Source organism: Ochotona princeps, chromosome 25, assembly GCF_030435755.1.
Source record: "Ochotona princeps isolate mOchPri1 chromosome 25, mOchPri1.hap1, whole genome shotgun sequence".
Classification (NCBI taxonomy): domain Eukaryota; kingdom Metazoa; phylum Chordata; class Mammalia; order Lagomorpha; family Ochotonidae; genus Ochotona; species Ochotona princeps.
The window spans coordinates 8,138,680-8,158,303 of record NC_080856.1 but is presented as its reverse complement, the minus strand read 5'-3'; the positions used below and the strand labels follow the sequence as shown (position 1 = coordinate 8,158,303).

The following is a 19,624-nucleotide window of genomic DNA, read 5'->3' as shown; positions in this document are numbered from 1 at the left end:
TCTTCCCTAAGTTGTCACCAGGAAGGGACCGATTCAAATATTAAGGATGACTACGTCAATTATAAGGATACAAGACTGAGAGTTACACAACCTCAGTGTGACTCTCCACACCTCAGTTTCTTAGTTGAACTTGAAGTCGTGTGATTTATGATGCATTGAGTCAGGGATTTTTCTCAAGAACATTAAATCATAAAGCAAACTGATGGTGGCATGAAGTGCAGACTCATGACAGGTTAGTAAACTTCGAAAGTTTGTAAGTGACTGTTCACTGATAACATTTTGGTGGCCACAGCACATTTGCCCATGGAGAAGTAAAACACAAAGATATGATTATTTCGTTGAGCCCGAATCCATATACATTACTCTATATCTTAGGTTGGTGTGGAGATTCATTTTTTTAATAAAAAAGAGGAAAGATGGAGGCTTGAAAACATCAAGACTCCGTGTTAAACAAGGCTCCTTTTGAGGGTACAGTTACTGTGTCAGGACACAGCGACTTCTCAGGAATGTGGGCTAGAGGGTGTGGGGAGTTCCTTGATAACTCTCAAAACACCATTCCCCCAGACTCACGGCCACATCCTTGCTTGGTTATAGCTTCCTAACATATTCACATTGATCCTATCTAGCTACATCTTCCTGACTGGGGCTTGCTTCTTCTTCCTCACACTACGCTCACACCCACACCAGGTCGTGTGTTCTGTCAACGCACCAGATTGGCTCTGCCCTCGGAGCTGCTTTCTACCTGTTCGCAGCATCTACTTGACCCACATGTTCAATTCCTTCAGATCTTTATGTAATTGTCACGTTCGCAGCATGGCCTTCTCATATTACCCAGATTAAACCTCTGTCCATCTCATCATTCCTACCCCTCTTCACATCATTGGATGTATTATATTTTTAAGTTATTTATAGTATTTTTTCTGCCCTGTTACCTTATAGGGCAAGCAACTCATTCTTCTTTGTCCATAACTAGTACCTAAGGCAATTCCTACCATGAATGCGAAGTCACAAAATTCCAGCTGAATGAATGAATCAATAGCAAACAGCTGCAATGATTCCAAATTCATGATATCTGAGAAATGTTACATCTTTTCTGAATGTAGCTTCCTGATGTCCTTACTTCTGCTCATACTTTTTTTTTTAAAGATTTATTTTTATCGCAAAGTCAGATATACAGAGAGGAGGAGAGACAGAAAGGAGGATATTCCATGCATTGATTCACTCCCCAAGTGATCATCACAACGTTCAGAACTAAGCTGATCTGAAGCCATGAGCCAGAGCCTCTCCCAGGTCTCCCACGAGGGTGCAGGATCCCAAGACTTTGGGCTGTCCTCGACTGCTTCCCCAGGCCACAAGCAGGGAGCTGGATGGGAAGTGGGGCTGCTGGGATTAGAACCGGCGCCCATATGGGATCCTGGCGCATGCAAGGTGAGGACTTGAGTTGCTAGGCCACCACGCCGGGCCTCCTGCTTATACTTTCAAGTTTCATCTTTGTAGTCATTCTGCCATCTAAAAGATTAATCCACTTTTATGCCAAACTTAAATTTAGAGAGACGGGAGAGGAAAATATGGAGGAGGAATTTGACAGTGGAATTGTACGTTCCAACTCCTAATTGTATGTGTGTATGTGTGTATTTTTAAGACTGAGTGATAGGGCCCGGCAGCGTGACCTAGCAGCTAAAGTTCTCGCCTTGAAAGCCCCGGGATCCCATATGGGCACTGGTTCTAATCCCGGCAGCTCCACTTCCCATCCAGCTCCCTGCTTGTGGCCTGGGAAAGCAGTTGAGGAAGGCCCAATGCATTGGGACACTGCACCTGCGTGGGAGACCCGGAAGAGGTTCCAGGTTCCCGGCATCGGATCGGCACACATCGGCCTGTTGCGGCTCACTTGGGGAGTGAATCATCGGATGGAAGATCTTCCTCTCTGTCTCTCCTCCTCTGTGTATATCCGGCTGTAATAAAATGAATAAATCTTTAAAAACAAAACAAAACAAAACAAAAAAAGACTGAGTGATAGAGAGTGAGAAGGAGAAAATAGAGTTCATTTATTGTTTCACTCCCTAAGTGGCTACAACAGTCAGGCATGGGCCATGCAAGGGAACCAGGGCCAGGAAGTCCTTCCAAGGTTATAGGAACCCAAGCGCTTAGGCAGATTCTTTTGCTTTCCCAGGAGCATTAGCAGAGAGCTGGACCAGAGGCAGGAATCAGGACACAAAACGGCTTTCCTCTATGGGGTTTGAGTTTGCAAATGGAAGCTCAACTTTGCAGCCACATTGCAGCCAACTTCCTAAATTCCAAGTGGACTTCAGTTGCTGCAAGTGAGCGACTGCCTTTTCTTCTTTATTCCTCGTATTTTCAGCTTTTTAAGATGCTTCTTGCTTTGCCGTTTCCTGATTTTAAAAGGCAGAAGGGTAAACGACTAGGAGGAATTACAGTGAAAAGGTTAGGATTCAAGCAAGAGAGGGGGAAATGGTTTTTCCCCTATAACTTCGTTTTTTCATCCCATGAACTTCCAGAGTACTCTATTAGATGGTGCCAGAGATAAGCTCATGTAACTTCCCCAAAAGCTGTCTAAAGAATTTTTTATGGGAAATGCTACAGTTTATGACTTTAACTGAATCACTGATACAAAGTTGAATAATATCTTGTGAGAATTCCAACATAAAATCTGGGATTTATTACTTGGGGATTTTCTTTTTTTTTTTTGCTATATTTTGCTATGTATTCAGACATCTTAACTAAAAATGTAACAAAGGAAACAAGTTAATCTACAGTTATACATTTATTGTGATATGGACATTTAAAACAACTGTAAGTCATTATTACTATTAACCAGATTTTAAAGTGTAATGTCTTCTCGCAGTTACAAATCTAAAGCCATCAGAGCTGTTCCACACAACCTATCTTTTATTATTTGTTGTCTGTTTTTTGTTTGTTTGTGTTAGAGGATTAAAGTAAAACAAATTACTTTGTTTCAAAGTTAGTGTGTATGTGTCTTTTTGCAGAAATATTTCCACTCATAGAATTTCATCTCCTTAATCACAATACTATTTGAACAAATTTACTATAAAACTCGTATTTTGGGCCAGGCGTGGTAGCCTGGTGGCTAAAGTCCTCGCCTTACGTGTGCTGGGATCCTATATGGGTGCTGGTTTTAATTCCTCATGCTCTACTTCCCTTCCGGCAGTAGAAGATGGTCCAAAGCCTTGGGACCCTGCACCTGCATGGGAGACCAGAAGAAGCTCCAGGATATTGGCTTTGAATCAGCTCAGCTCCGGCCATTGTGGTTACTTGGAGAGTGAACCAACAGACAAAAGGTCTTTCTATCTCTCCTTCTCGCTGTAAATCTGACTTTCCAATAAAAATAAATATTTTTAAAAATTAGTATTTTGTCGTATTTGTGGTTAGGGTTTTTTTTTTTTTTGGCTTTGTGACATTCATCATTATGCTGTTAGATAAAATTGCTTCTTATTGAGAAAAACTTATTCTGGAATCAATATGTACCAAAAGACTTAATAAAAGCAAGCATCACTGTCTACGTAAGACTTTCTACATAGAACAAATCTGAGCTGGAGGTTCACAAAATCAGTACAGAAGCATAACTGGCAAAACGAACATCATTACATTTACCCAGACAGCACACATTTGCATGAGGTTAATATTCTTTCTGTTATTTCCATTCAAATTTTATGCAAGAGAAGGAAATTGTGTGATGATGAAGAAGATATCAACTGACAAGTATTGTGTTATTATGCTTGGCCTTAATGGCTGAGTTGTGAGCTACCGAGAACAACTGACAAGTATTGTGTTATTATGCTTGGCCTTAATGGCTGAGTTGTGAGCTATCGAGAACAACAGATACAAATAACACATGATGCTGTCATTATTCAAATTGTGAAGAAGTGGAGACAAGCAGCATGAATAAATCAGAAACATCCACCGGCCAAAGCCAAGTATTACTTCGACAGGGACTCAGCTGGGTGGCACAGGGTCAGAGGTGCATTAGCAGCAACAAGTTGGCAAAGAAAATGCCCAAATACAGTCTACAGAGAATGTTGTTCTCTGCCAGCAGGCCAGAGAGGAGTAAGACAGCTGAATGACCGGTGGTCAAGTTTAAAGAGAGCAAACCAATCTATAGCTCTGAGATTAGTAAGAAATCTCCTAATCTCTATACAGTCCAAATTTGAATAAAATTATTCCTTTGGATTTTTGAGGAGACTCTAAATGAACGTGATTTCTACGAGTCATGTTTCTACTCCTACATTTGGCTTTTTTCCCCAAGAACTTATTTTTAGACATTGTGAAATATGACTGGATTTAAAATTATGATTGGGTCATGGGGGAAACCCAGCACAATCGCTCAATGGGCTAATCCTCCCCTGTAAGCACCAGGTTCCCAGATGGGTACAGGTTCATGTCCTGTATGTTCCACTTCCCATCCAGCTCCCTGCTTGTAGCCTGGGAAAACAATAGAGAATTGCCCAAAGACTTGAGACCCTGAACCAACTTGGGAGACCCAGAAGAAACTTCTGGCTCCTGGCTTTGGATCAGCTCAGCTCTGGCTGTTGTGGTCATTTGGGGAGTGAGCCAGCAGTTAGGAGATCTTTCTGTAAATCTGCCTTTCCAATTAATAAAACTGAATAAATCTTTTAAAAATAAAAACAATGATTTGTAGGATCTATAACATTTAAATTAAGATTTACAATTGCCAACAGTATTTTTTTTTAGTTAAGAATTTTTTATTCAGTTATTCTTATGCGTGCTGTTTGCAAAATATATTTACAGCTGGGCTGGCACAGTGCTGCAGCACATTAATCCTCCACCTGCAACACCAGCATCCCATTCAAGTCCTAGCTGCTTCACTTCTGGGTAACAAGAGCACAAGTACTTAGGTCATCTTCCTGTTTAACCAGGGATCATCTAGAATGCCAGTGTAACAGGCAGTGGCTTAACCCACTGCACCACAACACTGATCCAGGAAGAAATCTTCTTTGATATGTCTAAAAGCATTATTGGCTATAAACCACTTTGCTTTTTGTTATTTTCTTGCCTTCACTCCCCTTAACATTAAACGTAATTCTTTGTGTCCAAAATGTTAAAAGGATTTCTAAAATACATTTGGGATTTCTGAGTCACCACTTATTAAGTACTTATCACATGGGAAATAATATACTAAACCCCTCATGTTATGTTCTTTGCTACCCACAATGCAACGGGTGTGCATTATCACCCTCATTCACCCAATATGGAAGAGAAAAGTTTGGCAGAAAGGCTCAACAAAGTACTTGTCAGTGTCTAACTGACTCTCTGGGTCTGGCCAGCCACACTGCCTGTAATTTCACACTATTACAATGCTCTTCAAAATCAGGCTGTCTTCTAAGAACTTCATCTTCATCTGCTATGTTCACATTTGTTTTACAGCTCTTTGAAGTAGATACCATTAGCATCTCCAAGGAAACTAAGGCACATAAGCTCAGTTAATAGTAGGTTATAAAGTCTGTAATATGTTACTCAACTCTCATACACGTGCTTCTAACCACTGCACGAAAATGTAAACAAACTCAAGCACAGCATAGTCCAAAGGCACATGGATGCAGAAGATTCCAGAGAAAGTTACACTTTGTCTTTAACATTTCCATAGCATTAAAAGCAATAGGACATATTTATTTTTTTGTTAAAAAATTTGTGTATTTTACTTGAAACTCAGAGTTACAGAGAGAATGACAGAGAGAGAGAGAGAGAGAGGAATGATCTTCCACCCACTGTTTCACTCCCCAGATGGCCATTAAGACCAAAACTGAGCTGGTCTAGAGCCAAGAGCCAGGAGCTTTTTCCAGGTCACCCAGGTTAGTCAGAGGCCCAAGGGACAAGCTGCACTACTTTCCCGATCAGTAAGAAGCGAGGAGGACTGCAACAGAGCAATGGGGACGCAGCAGGTGTCCACATGGATGCCGCTGCCACAGGTGGATCATCAACTTGCTGTGCCACTAGGCCAGTCCCAGGAATATTTAATTTCTAAAAAACATTACAAAGGAGTGACATTACAACATCCTAAGGGACCAAAGGTAGCCTTTCAAAATTTTATAATAATTTAATTGACAAGAAAATTGCAAAGATGAGCCTTGACATTTGACACTTGTTTTTTAATTCATGCAGTAATAAACTTTTAAAACTGATCTTTTTAACTTGCTTAAGAATTTATCACTTTCAAATATGTTCAATTTTTGTGCTCTCGAGTATATAATAAAATTGGTAATCAACTGATTTTGAGGGAAACTAGAAAGTAAATGGTTAATAACTGGCGATGTGTTTGCAGTCTGTATGGAAGCTAAAAGGAAATTATGACTAATTCAGCTGCAAATGAAATTAACTAAAAGAGAAGGTGTGTACCTATTTTAAAACTGGGCTAAAAGTCAACTATGAAGATGCACGGAAATTCTGTTTTCCTGTTTATGAGTTAGGGTAAATTGAGCACTCCATCTTGAACATGTATTGCTACCCATAATTAATGCTTTCAGTTAAAAAACAGTTATATAGAGTCAAATTTTCTATAAGACTAAAATGTGTACGGGTCATAGTCATATATTTCATAATTTATACCATGAAATGTGTTGGCCTGGGTACCTCTAAGTGTTTGAAATGAAGAATAACACTGGAGTTTACTTTTTGGAATGGAATGGGGGATGGCATAAACCTAAGAGCAAAGTTCTATGTAAGTGTGTATTTTTAACATAGACTGGGAGAAGTAAAAAAAGCATAGTTCTATCAAAGTTAGCTTATACAGGTGGGGGGGCAGTGAAAGATCTAACAACAGCCAAGGAACCTTTACTTTATTTAAAGCTCTGAGTTTTAAAGGAATGAGAGGGAGGATCCTTTGAATAAAGAACTTCAAAAAAAAAAATTAGGAAAGGACAGCTCTAAAAGTCGTAGACACGCACAGGCCACTGTGAATTCTTTTTCCAGCAGATTTTACTGCCTAGCTTTAAGAGGTGAAAACTGGAGAGAGAAATAAGATAGCTTTTGTCATGCAGAAGAATTGCAAGTCCTCAGGGAGAAAAGACCATTTTATATTGAAATATCATAATTAACAGATAATTTTCCCAAATGCAAAATCAAAGGTAGAAGTACGAATGTAGAAGAATACACATGATTGTGGGGACTGAACCCTAAACATCCTCATGGTGATGGTCTCTGAGTTAGAAGAGACAGCCAAAGTTAGACTTAACAATACTTACACAATCGTTGCAACTCGTGAAGAAAAAAGTTTCAAATATTTTATGCTTCCTTAAATTGTCTTCTAAATATTTTTTCCAGGAAAATCATACAAAACAAAGGAAGCACTAAAACAGAAAACAACAGGAGGTCAGAACCAAATCTTTACATAACTGCTGTTTGATAACAGAAATGGAATACATTCATTCGTTAAAATGCTACAGAAATAACAACCAAATATAAAAGACATATTTAAAAATAGAATGTCTCAGGGAAGGCTGAAAATGAAAGGATAAATACTGATCATATGAAAAGTAGACTTTGTGATGTTATTTGTAAATTGTATCAATTCATTATTAAATCTAAGAAAAAGTAAAAGAAAACAAATGGATATGCTTAAATGATAAAAAAGATATAATCCACAGTAAAGGATGCAATCTCAGGAAAATTTATAGTCAGTGTCAGTTCTGCATCAGAAAACAGCTTCAAAATCCAGAAGAACAGTTCTACATGGAATATAGTTAGAAATGAAAACCTAGAATGCGATGGATTAGACAGAAAAATAAGTAATGATGTAACAGTCTAATAATAGAATGGCAGAACATCTGCATAGGCAATGAGTTCAGTATCTTCAAAATAAAACAACCTTTCAAAAATTTTAAGCATTTACAAACTTAGCCACATAGTAAGGCACAAAAATTTCATAAACTGTAAAAATACTGAAGCCACAAGGAATGCATAAAATCATAAGGCAACAAAATTGGAAGTCGGCAATTTTTTAAAGATTTATTTAATTCTATTGGAAAGTCAGATGTACAGAGAGAGGGAGCTACAGAGAGAAAGATCCTCCATCCGCTGGTTCACTGCCCAAGTGGTCTCAATGGTCAGAGCTGAGCTGATCCAAAGCCAGGAGTTTCTTCTGCATCTCCCTTGTAGGTACAAAGTCCCAACACCTTAGGCCATCCTCTAGTGCTTTCCCAGGCCATGAGCAGGGAGCAGGAAGGAAAAGGTAACAGCCAGGATACGAACTGGCACCTGTATGGGATCCCAATGCAAGCAAAACGAGGACTTTAGCCATTAGGCTACTGTGCTGGCCCCAGAAAGTTTTACATTTTTTAAGAAGTTTTAAAACTACCTAGAACTTTAAACCTCCACTTTGGCAATCTTTGCGTGAAAGGGTATAAAAATTTGAGAATACTTGGAACACATAACAATGATGATTAAGGCATTAACGATGCTTAAAGAAATATTTAGCCTTGTAACATAGTTAGCTGCACAAAAATGAGTGAAGGAAATGAAACACATATTAAACTCACAAATTTGAAATAGAACAAGCTACATTAGAATGGAAGAATTAAGTAAAGCTTTTTATTTGAAACAAGAAAATTCCAAGTGTGGTCAACCCAGGGATTTATGAATTTATTAGAGGACAGTAGGAAACTCGCCAATGTTCCATGGGTTCACAAACCCACAGCCAAGAACAACATAAAACATCATGGCACTGAAGTGAACATGCACTCAGCATTGCTAAACTGGAACTGTAGCTCACACTATCAACTCTGTATTTGAGTTTGATCACCACCACTGAGTGATCTCCTTTTCATGTCAGCCTCATCGTGAATACTTAATCCTATTACTGTGTGTCCATCTGATTGGCAGAGCTGAGGTCACATCCTTTGCAATCATCTGTAAGCTTGTGTCCTGCCAAAATTCCTATGTTGAAACAATCCTCAATGCAACAGTGTTAGAATGTGGAGCTCATAGGAGGTGAATGGATCATGAAGGCTGAGTCTTTCTAAATGGGATTAGTAGCTTTGTAAAACAGGACCAAACTAACTTGATTGAACCTTCTGCCATGGGAGAATACAGCATTTATGTAGACATCAATCTCGTGCCAGAATCAAACATACACACACCTTGACTGTGAATTCTTCAACCTCCAAAACTGTAATACATTTCTGTCTTGGGAAAACCAAATATTAGGAAAGTAAATTGGTTCCATTTGATCCATGCAGCACAGGACTTGTTTATTCTGGGTACTTCAGAAAGTACTATAGGTTTGTCCCTATGTTAGAATATACAGTGCATCTTATAAGACAGGACCAGACTTGCAAAGTATCACCAGGTGAATTAATTCTTCAGTTATCCATTCTACGAATCCATGGGCCAGATTCTTTTGGGATTGCTATATGGTAAGACTTGCAAGTCCTATGAACATTACCTCATTGCTTGACTTAATTTACAGTTAAATGAATCACTCACACCTATGTAATGACTGTAATTAGATATTTAGTCAGTCCATAAATGGAAGTGCTGGCAGAGAACGGTGGCAAAGAGAGTGAATTGACACTGATTTTATTTCACTAAAGAAAATAAATATCACTGCTCATTTTAACTGGAGTGGTTTCCAACGTATTACAAGGTCACTGGGCCCTAAGCTAAGTAAGAGTTGTTACTGCTGTCAAATGTGACATGTGATAGCAGTGCTACCAGTCTGTCTGGATAAGAAAAAGTCTTCTTGTTGTAGCCAAACCCCAGCAGTTGTCCCATGTCCACTGACTAAGCCTCAGGTTTGACTTGGAAAAGAGACAATGACATCCAAAGATGTGCACATTGCTCACCTGGTAATGGAAAGCCCATTTTGCCGCCATCAGTCATTTTATGAAACACAAATATTCTCACATATTGTGCCTATTATATATTATTTCCTCCAAAACTCTTGTTACCCATCTTTCAATATTGTACTCCCCAATTCCTAGGTCAGTTGGCCGTATCATTAACCACGTCCATAAATCTGGAACAAATTCCTTACCACAAATCGCACCACTGAGCAATTCTATTCATTAGCATTGCTTGCACCTGTTGAGCCTCTACAGCCACAATCTATCCTACGGATGACCTTTCATCTGACTTGATGACAGGATCATGAGGAATTACTCCATGAGGAATTACCACGGTAATACTCCATGAGGCACCCCAGAACCCGCTGTCCATTAAGAGCCCCAAAATTAGGTTTTGAGGAAATTCTCTTTAGAGTGCTTTGACTATCCCAGAAAGTGTCCTATGGATTATTTGGAATTATATAATTTAGGGAATAAAATTCAAAGAAAAAAAAGAGAACAGAAGGGTATGAGGGAAAGAAGAAACGCTAATGGGAGGATAAGTCTTGGGCAAGGCCACTGCTTGTCCCAGGAAGTGTACTGAGTGCATTTCTGGACTGCCTCTTGGTGGTTGAGAAGTGAGAAGATTGACTGGTTGCAACTTCCAGGGACCAAGCTGTCCTGTACAGTATGTTGGCGTCTCAGCGATAGCAGGATGTACTTGCATATATATGGTGTGGAGTAAAAGCAAGAGGAAAGAGGTTGTAGCACAGACTGGAGGCAAGAATTACGTAACGCAGGCTCCAAGGAGGAAGGATATTGTGGGAAAAAGATGCCAGGCTCCCATCTAGTGGTGCATAGGTGTATGAAGTAAGTCAAAGTCCAGGCAATCTCAAATAAGAAACAGGTGAATCAGAGGTTTTGATTTGGCTAATAGTAACAGTTATACAAAGACTCTAACGTGTGTGTAATTTCTCAATATTCGATCCTGGCAACAGTATGTCATCAACTGGTAGGCTGCATGATATCCAGCTGTTGTTGAAATAATCAAGGTCCTGGTGGATTAAATTATGAAAAGGTCATTTCCACTTGTCCTTTCCTATCAATGCAGAAATTCTTAAAGGTGTTCAATAAATACCTATCTATTTCAACAATATGGAACTGTAGTAATCTTGAAAGATGTAGTCCATAATAGCACCTGATGCAGTTTCTGTTGAAAATTAATCATATCAGTCCTATCAGCAAGTGTTCTAACTTAGGGATCGTAGCATCTTCTGATGGAGAGATCCACAGTTAGTTGGAACTGCTATCCAATCGCCTCACAAAACAAGTGCAAGTGTGCTGCACCCAAGTACACATCTCAGGAAAAGAGAAGTGAATGGCATGGCCACATAATGATTCAAAGTCCTTTCTGAATGCATGAATCTCCCATCACAAAAGCAGATCTACAGCTGTACACTGGTCCAACTCTGTGGTACTTCAAATAAATATCGGCTTCCCTTGCCGTTGGTCTGGGATTACTGAGACTAGATGGACCCTTCGTGTGTATTACATTGTAGGGCTGCTATTACATCTCTGGCCTGCTTGTCATACAAGGTCCATGAAGTCATTTGGTCTGGCTCTGCCAAGGCAACTGCAGGTAGGACTTGAAATAAATACACAAAAACAGGCTAACTTTCAGCTTGGTCACTTTGTATGGCCCACTAATAATGTTATAAATATATAAATGGTCCTAGGCAGAAGAGAAGTTCCCCATTTCTGAACAGAACTGATTAACAATTAGTTAATCTGGAACATGGCAGGTAAGATCATTAGATTAATGCTTAAACACTAGGCAAGATGAACAGTGCCAGGCCCATTCTGCCTCGGGGAGTTTCATTTATCTAAGAGGAGACTGAGGGAGCTTGAGAGAGAGAGAGATGGAGTTTTCATCCCTCTGCAGGCTCACTCCACCAATGCCTGCAACAGCAAGGGCTGGGCCAGGTTGATACGGTGAGCCAGAAACTAAATCCAGCTCTCCTGTGTGGGTGTCAGGGCTCTAAGTTCTTGAGTCATCACCAGTTTTTTTCTACAAACATTAGCAGAAAGTTGGAACTGTACTCCCTGGTAGTTAAGTGCAGGTATTGTATCTGCTATTTTGGAGAGTACAATTTCTACTTATAAACAGTTCATGGTTAACTGCAGTATTTTCTAGCAGAAACCATCTGCTGGTGCTCCACTCCAAATATGTATCTGCATACCTAGCAAACAGTCTTCCGATGTGCTTCATGGACATGACTGCGAAGAAGGAGAATCTAATTTGTTAATTCCATTACAACTTTGCTAATTCCTTGTCTTAGATCCTTCTCAACAAGAGATGATGGGCACTTCAATTCATTCACAGTAAGCCATTGTTCTGTCCCTATTTAATCAAGCAAACTGAGCAGTTTTCAACTGCTTGAACCTTCATGGATCTACCTGTACCAGTGTATGCCTATATATTGATTAATTCAATCTCACATAAACCGTGTCTCCTTTCCAAAGTTTAGTAACTGTATAATTTCCATCTATTTGCCTCACTTTTGTCAGTATAAATTAGCAAAATGTAGATGCATTAACCTTGTTTTCTAGTTTTAAATTTATTTAGAGAAAGGCAGAGAGAGAATGCATTTCCATCTACTGGATCACTTCTCACACGTCTGCAACAACTGGATCAGACCAAAGCTAGCAGCCGATGCCTCAGTCTGGTCTCCTGTTTAGGGTTGGAACCTAGCTACTTGAGCCGACGTCAGGTGCCTCCCAGGGTCGGCACTCACAGCAAGGCAGAAGCTGGAGTGCAGCCTGGGCCTGGTCAAGGTACTCCGAAATGGAATGCAGGCATCCCAGTGCTGTCTTAATCTCTAGGCCAAAGGCCCACCCTGAATTCTTTTTTTCTTCTTCTATCTTATTTTTATGATATAATTCCATAGGCTCTAGGATTTCCCTTACCCCTCCACAAACTCCCTCCACCCTACTGATTTCACCCACATTATTACAATAATATAGTCCTTCATAAACAGCCATAAGTCCATCATTCTGCTATTTAAGTGTATCCAGACATTGTAGGTACAGACAATGCCAGATAGTCCAACATCCTATTGTCAAGATACATCCAACAGTTTCATTGGGAGTCCATCTTTGATTTGGAAGTAGAGATGTACACTGCATTGTGTCTTCACATCTTAATATGATAGCCTCTATTACAGTTACTATACATTCCCTTAAATGCAAAGCCATAAAACAAAATCAACAGGAATAAAGTTTAAAAAAATTTACAACACCACGGAATTAACATGCTACTGAATAACCAATGTGTCGATGAAGCAATGAAAAAGAAAACAAAAAACTTGGAGAAAATGATGCTACTGTATAATCTAAGAGTCAGTGAAAAGTTCAATAAAAGACAAAAATAAAAACAAAAATATCAAAACTCATGAGTTGCAGTAAAAACAGTATTGGATGGGCTACTGATCTTATAATTTGCCTAAAGGCTGCTTTATACCAGAGAGAACATATGGCATTTGTCCTTTTGGGACTGATTTATTTCACTGCCACCCTGAATTCTTTACATGAATTCGACCTTATGAAGTTGAGATTTGGGCCAGCTGAAACTTCCTGCGTTTTCATATTTTTCATGTCCTGCTATCTTTGTGAGAAAACAACTATAATCATAAAAGGGACATGATAGGGCTGTGAATATTTTTGGTGTTTCAATTTTATATTAGTAGGCTCTGGTCTGGAACTCACTGATTGCAACAATATATATCTTCATTGGAGCACACAAAATTGTCTGGAATAGTGGGGCTAGCAGAGTGACTCACAAGCTAACCTGCCTGCAGTGTTGGCATCCTGTATGGGTCCCAGTTCATGTCCCTGCCTCTCCACTTCTTCTCCAGCTCTATGCTAATGACTTAGGAAAACAATGGAGGATGGCTCAAGTCCTTGGGGACCTGCACCAACCAGGAAGACCTGGAAGAAGCTCCTGGTCAGCTACTTGACTGTCCCAGCTCTGGCTGCAGCAGTCATTTAGGGAGTGAACCTGTGAATGGAAGAGTCTGTCTCTTCTTCCCTGACTTCCAAGTAAAATAAATAAAATATTGTCTGAAACACCTCAACTAAGGGCTTTTCTGTTATTATTGTCTCAATGTCTCCGTCTAGCACATGTGACATAAAGAACAGAAAGATACAGACCAAAGATCCTTGTGAACACAGCAACCAAAAAATGTCTCAAGATATTTGGAAATCAAATCCTTTTGTTAGGTAAAAGGCATACTACAGCATAACCACATGGGGCTTATCCCAGGAATGCAAAATTGGTTTAATCCTCAAAAAATCATTGAAATTCACTCCCACGTTAAAGGAAGAAAACCACATGCAATAGCATTAAACTTACATAAAGCATTACAAATAAAATGCCAATTCATGATTTTGAAGAAATTTCAACCAATCAGAAATGGAAAGTAAATTCTTCAATATACTTACATCTTCAAAAATACCTTCATCTTAGCTAATGATGAAAGAGCGAAGACTTTTCCCTTAAGATGAGGACTAAGGTATGAACACGTTCCTTCCAACTACCTGCAACTTTAGTTTGAAGGCTCTACTAGTAAAATTTGGGATAAATAGAAAATCAGTGCTATCGTGTGTATTAGTTAGCTAGGGCTACTTTCACAATGGTCCTTAGGTTAGGCTGCTTACTCATCAAGATTTACTCTGCAATTCTGGAGGCCACAGTTGTGACCAAGTTTGGTTCCTTCTGAAGTCATCTTCTTCCTTTGTCTTTACATTGCCATCCTCTGTTCATATCTGTGACATCTTTATCTCTTCCTTTTATTATAAGCATTTAAAATTATTCTACTCCCTTGTGAAACAGAGAGAGGTAAAAGGTGGAAGGAGCGCGTGCACATGAGATGGAGAGCAGGAGGAGAGAGCAGGGGGGGCTCCCATTTGCCGATTCACTCTCTGAATTTCCATGACTGCCAGGGCTGGGTCAGGCTGAGGTCCTAAACCAGGAACTCCGTCTAGGTCTCTGCTGTGGAGGGGAGACCATCAACTGCTGGAGCCATCCATCACCTCCTGTGTACCGGTGGGCAGGTACCAGGTGGTTGATATCTGAAGCAGAGGCAGGATGGAAACCCCAGGTGGTCATTTCAAGCAGTGTCTTCATTTTCAGGCCGTTTATGCCAGCGTCTCCTTCTCAGGAGGACACAGTCATGTTGGCTGATGCGTCATGTAGATGACCGCATTTCAACACAGCTTAGTAGGGACCTTATCTCCAAATGCAGTCACATCCTGAGATATGGCAGAGTAGAACTTTAACATATGAATTTTCAGTAAGATACAATTCAGTGTACAGAATAATGTTCTCAGATGATGTAATGACACACCTGAAAAATCCCCAGGAATATATAAAACAAACACGTTAATATTCCTCCCCAAATCCACAGCAACCCTATCAAAACTTAGTGAATTTAGTGAAGAAACTGGAGATAAATTCAGCATTTTAAAATTCATTGTACTTAATAAACTAGCAAAAATCAATGTTCTCCCTGCTGGGTCACTGCTCCCGCTAGTGAATGGGATGGGGGCAGACCATGCTTGGCAGTGCTACAACACCTGTTGACCTGCATGTGAACTGAGTTAGGGGAAGAGCCAGGTTGGGCTAAGTGCCTGCATCACTGGTGGTACATGTATGACCCAGAGTAAGTCAGGCTTTTTGCAGCATCAGCTGGCAAGTGTTGGGAATGGAGGTATGTCCTGTCAAACCAGACTACAGAACCACCTGAAAAGCGCAAGATCTGGGACTGGGAGTGGGCCCAGCAGGAAAATTGTGGACACATCTCAGATAGCCTGCAACTCTCACCAGTGAGCCTGAGAACCAGGGCTGGGGTCAGGGCCGGCTAGACAAGGTGGTGGCACCTGCCACAAAACCACTTGAGCGGTATCCTCGGAGCATGTTCCACATCAGGGACCCTGGGATGTCATTGGGAGGCTGTCCCACATCCCTAGGATGCTGATGAGGTTAGGATGCTGGGTGCAGCCTCTTCCCTTCTCTTCCCACTTCCTCCAGATACAGCAAGAAACAAAACAAAATTGAAACAATGGGCCATCCTCGACTGCTTTCACAGGCCACAAGCAGGGAGCTAAAAGGGAAGAAGGGCTGCTGGGACACGAACCAAAGCCCATATGGGATCCTGTCGTGTGCAAGGCGAGGACTTTAGCCACTAGGCTACCCTTCCTAGCCCAGGAGCTGTGTTATAAAAGTGTTGCCCACAGTGGTATCTGCCAGCCATTAACTCTTTGCTGAACTACACTGTAACAATATTATTTCTTGTGTTCTCTAAACTTACCACTCTGTATTAATATGTGAAACTTCAAATGATTTTTTTAAAATATAGGTCATCATGTATTACTATATTACTTTGTCCCTCTGTAAAGCTTTTAAATAGAAGCTATTCTGAAGATGGAATTAGTCCTATATTGAAGAATTTTTCAATGTTTTCTACTTGGAAAACGATTCACTACCTCAGGGCAGTTACTTGCATGGCCACTGGAATCCTATCTTCTTCACAACCAGTAATTAACAACCAAGACAACTTCACGTTACCTCTAGTCTGCACTTGGAAAGTTAGGAACTTGTGCTTAAAGCTCTTGCATTTGGTCATTCAATAATTCACCACATCATTATTGAACACATATTACCTGCCAGATCTGTGGATCAACAGATGAATAAAACATGGCCTCTGCCCTTGAGGAATTCTGAATTAGTGGGGGCAACTGACTATACTGCGCTGTAGCAAGCCTCATAAGAAATTTATGGACAGAGTGTAAAAAAAGCACAACATTGTAATCCTTCCACAGTCTATTTTCTCACTTTGAGGACTAATCAACTTTACAAAAATGCTTTTGCCCTTACTAGCAGAAAAAAAAATCCAAGCTTCTAAATAAATTGTATTCATTGAAACATGATAAAACTAAAAAGACCTGAATCATTCAAACACCATATCTTGTCAGTACAAGATCGCACCTATGCAATAAAGCAAAGCAAAGGAAAATAGAAACTTTGGAGCATTCACAGCAGTGCTGAACAGCCTCAGTCACTGAAGTATTTTCATATTGCAACTCAAAGACAGTGTAATGCTTAGCAAAGTAGTATCTGCATATTATGCCAGACTCTCAAAAATGAAAGCTAAAAAACCAAGACTTCTGAAATCAAACCCAGAGAAAACACTGTAGTTATGCTATTGTATATGAAGAAATCTCACCTCCCTCCTGTCAGAAGCATGTACATAGCAGTACTTGGCAAGTGTGACACCAGGAACAGATAACTAACTGAAGTGTGTCTCTTCACTTAAGATAAATATTTACAAAAATAATAATAAAATTAAATGTATAACTATTATAAACAGAATATAAAAGTTCACAGTATAAATTTTTCTCTTAAATCATAATATCACCATGCTTGTGATGAATAATTAACATCTAAGAAAAGGGGAGGAATAGTAATCTTTTTAAATATATACAAGCAATTGTTTGGTAATTCTTGGCTGACATGTCCACATTTTTGGGATATAGTGTGATAAATCAGATACATATCCACAATATGCAACAACCAAATCAAGATAAAAGCAGTGAAGGACAGCCCAAAGCCTCAGGACCCTGTACCCACGTGGGAGACCTGGAGGAAGCTCTTGGCTCCTGGCTTCATATAGGCTCAGCTCTGGTCATTGTGGCCACCTGGGGAGTGAATCGGCAGACGGGAAGATCTCTTTCTGCCTCTCTGTAAATGTGATCTGCTCGTTTCAATAAATAAAATAATCTTTAACAACAAAAAAAGGAAAATAGAGTGATTTGCTGATCTTGGAACCCCATGCTCTCAAGTACTATTTATATGCTTTTGACTGGCCTGAAGTTCATGTTTCTTGTGTGAATACCTGGAAACACTGTTAGGTTGTTATGGGTTTTGGAATCTCTCCTGCCTGGGTTCCAATCCTGTCATTTACTCGTGTGACCTGAGCCAAGTTACCCAAGGCCCTTGAGCTCCGCCCCTCACACCCCGCCCTCCGGTGCAATGGCAGAAGGGCAACGACTCTGTCGCATGGTGTTAAGATAATGTTTCAGAGTACCAAACCAGTACCCAGTACAAAATGTAATCATGAAAAATTATTTGCAGTATTAATGGTAGGCAGGGGTAAAGGGTCTAGTCAGAGCCATCCCAAGGGTGTTGCCATGGGAGCATTCCAAAGAAGACAACTGAAGGGATGCTTGGTCCACAGAGGGTTTAACATAAATAGTAAAAGTAACCATTACAGTATATATTTCTTACAGATATTTTATTTTTATTGGACAGGCAGATAAATGGAGAGGAGGAAAGACAGAAAGGAAGATCTTCCATCTGATGATTCACTCCCCAAGTGGCCGCAACAGCCGGAACTAAGCTGATCCGAAGCCAGGAGCCAGGAGCTCCCTCCAGGTCTCCCACACGGGTGCAGGGTCCCAGGTTTTGGGCCGTCTTCAGCTCCTTCTCCAGGTTCATTAGCAGAAACTCAATGTGAAGCAGTTTAAACAGAACTTGAACTGACACTTCAATATTGTGGCTGAGCCACGATGTTAGTCCTGCCTCTTAAACTCTAATTCCTTCCACAGAGCAAATTACTTAGACAGCCTTGCCTGAATCATTTTTGTCCTGGATTTAGTAATGGCATTAGCAGTATTCCAGCTGGAAGTTAGATAATGCTACGGTTCTAATGGTGCCCAATTATACACAATGCTAAAATAACTTTCTTAAAGTTATGCAACCTTAACTCTCTATCACTTAGAGAAAAGTGACAGAAAGGGGAAAAGGCAAGAAAAATGTTAGTGCGTTTCTGTGCAATCTCGGCAGTACCGTGTTGTATTCCGCGCAATTCTTCCAGCACGTCAAGGCTCTCTGTGTCTCTTCGCTCCTGACTGCAAATCTCAAGAAGGCACATCTGATAGACTCAGCTTCGGTCTATCCCAGGTCAATGCATGAGCTACAACCAGGATCGCAGAAGTGAAAGGCATGCACGCTTACCCCTCCATTGGAGGGACAGTGCTTACAAGCCTAGAAACCAGCATTGGCTTTGAGTCGACGGTCCCTCCAAGCAGTATCTGTTTGATAACAACACGTGCACGTACATGAATGTGATTCCCATGTCCCAACAATGAATGATGTTATCAACCACAATTCACATCAGGCTTTAGCTTAGTGTCTCTGGAGTGTGTAGGAAGACTGATGGGGCAATCACTCATGATCTAAAAAACTCTTTACTACAAAAACTCATCAAGAAGCTCAGTTTACACTGTCACGAGGGACTCCTATTTCAGTCATATTTAAGCACCTCTAAAAGAACCGGCTGCTAGAAACAGCTACAAAGTCCATGGATGAACTGGCGGGACAATTGGGGGAAAGAAGAGAAACAAGGAAAATGGGTACATGCCGAGGAGTAAGTGAGGACCAAGGCTGACTTTTGCTCGGATATTATGTCAGATGTTGAACACTTGGAGCTACTTTTCCCAGTGGCACAGCACCTCAGGATCTGATAATAAAGATAAGGATCTGTTCAAAATGAGTAATCTAGTGGGAGTTCAAATCTCAAGGCTTAAATAACCTTATTCCTCCCAGAAAGGTCAATGAGAAACGAACCTCATGCATAGGAGTGGCCAGGAGGGAAACAGGACCCCCTGCCCGATAAGCTGCAGTCAAATGTTTCGATTGAGACCTAACTTCACCCCAGCTGTGCCCCACAACAAGCCTCCAGAGGAAAGGCCAC

The 19,624-nt window shown here is 40.4% G+C and overlaps 1 long non-coding RNA gene across 1 annotated transcript in view; it reads right to left on the bottom strand.

The window, feature by feature from the left end:
- LOC131483382 (uncharacterized) overlaps nt 1-19,624 on the bottom strand; it is a 55,400-nt gene that overhangs the window by 34,301 nt on the left and 1,475 nt on the right. The window lies entirely within an intron of this gene.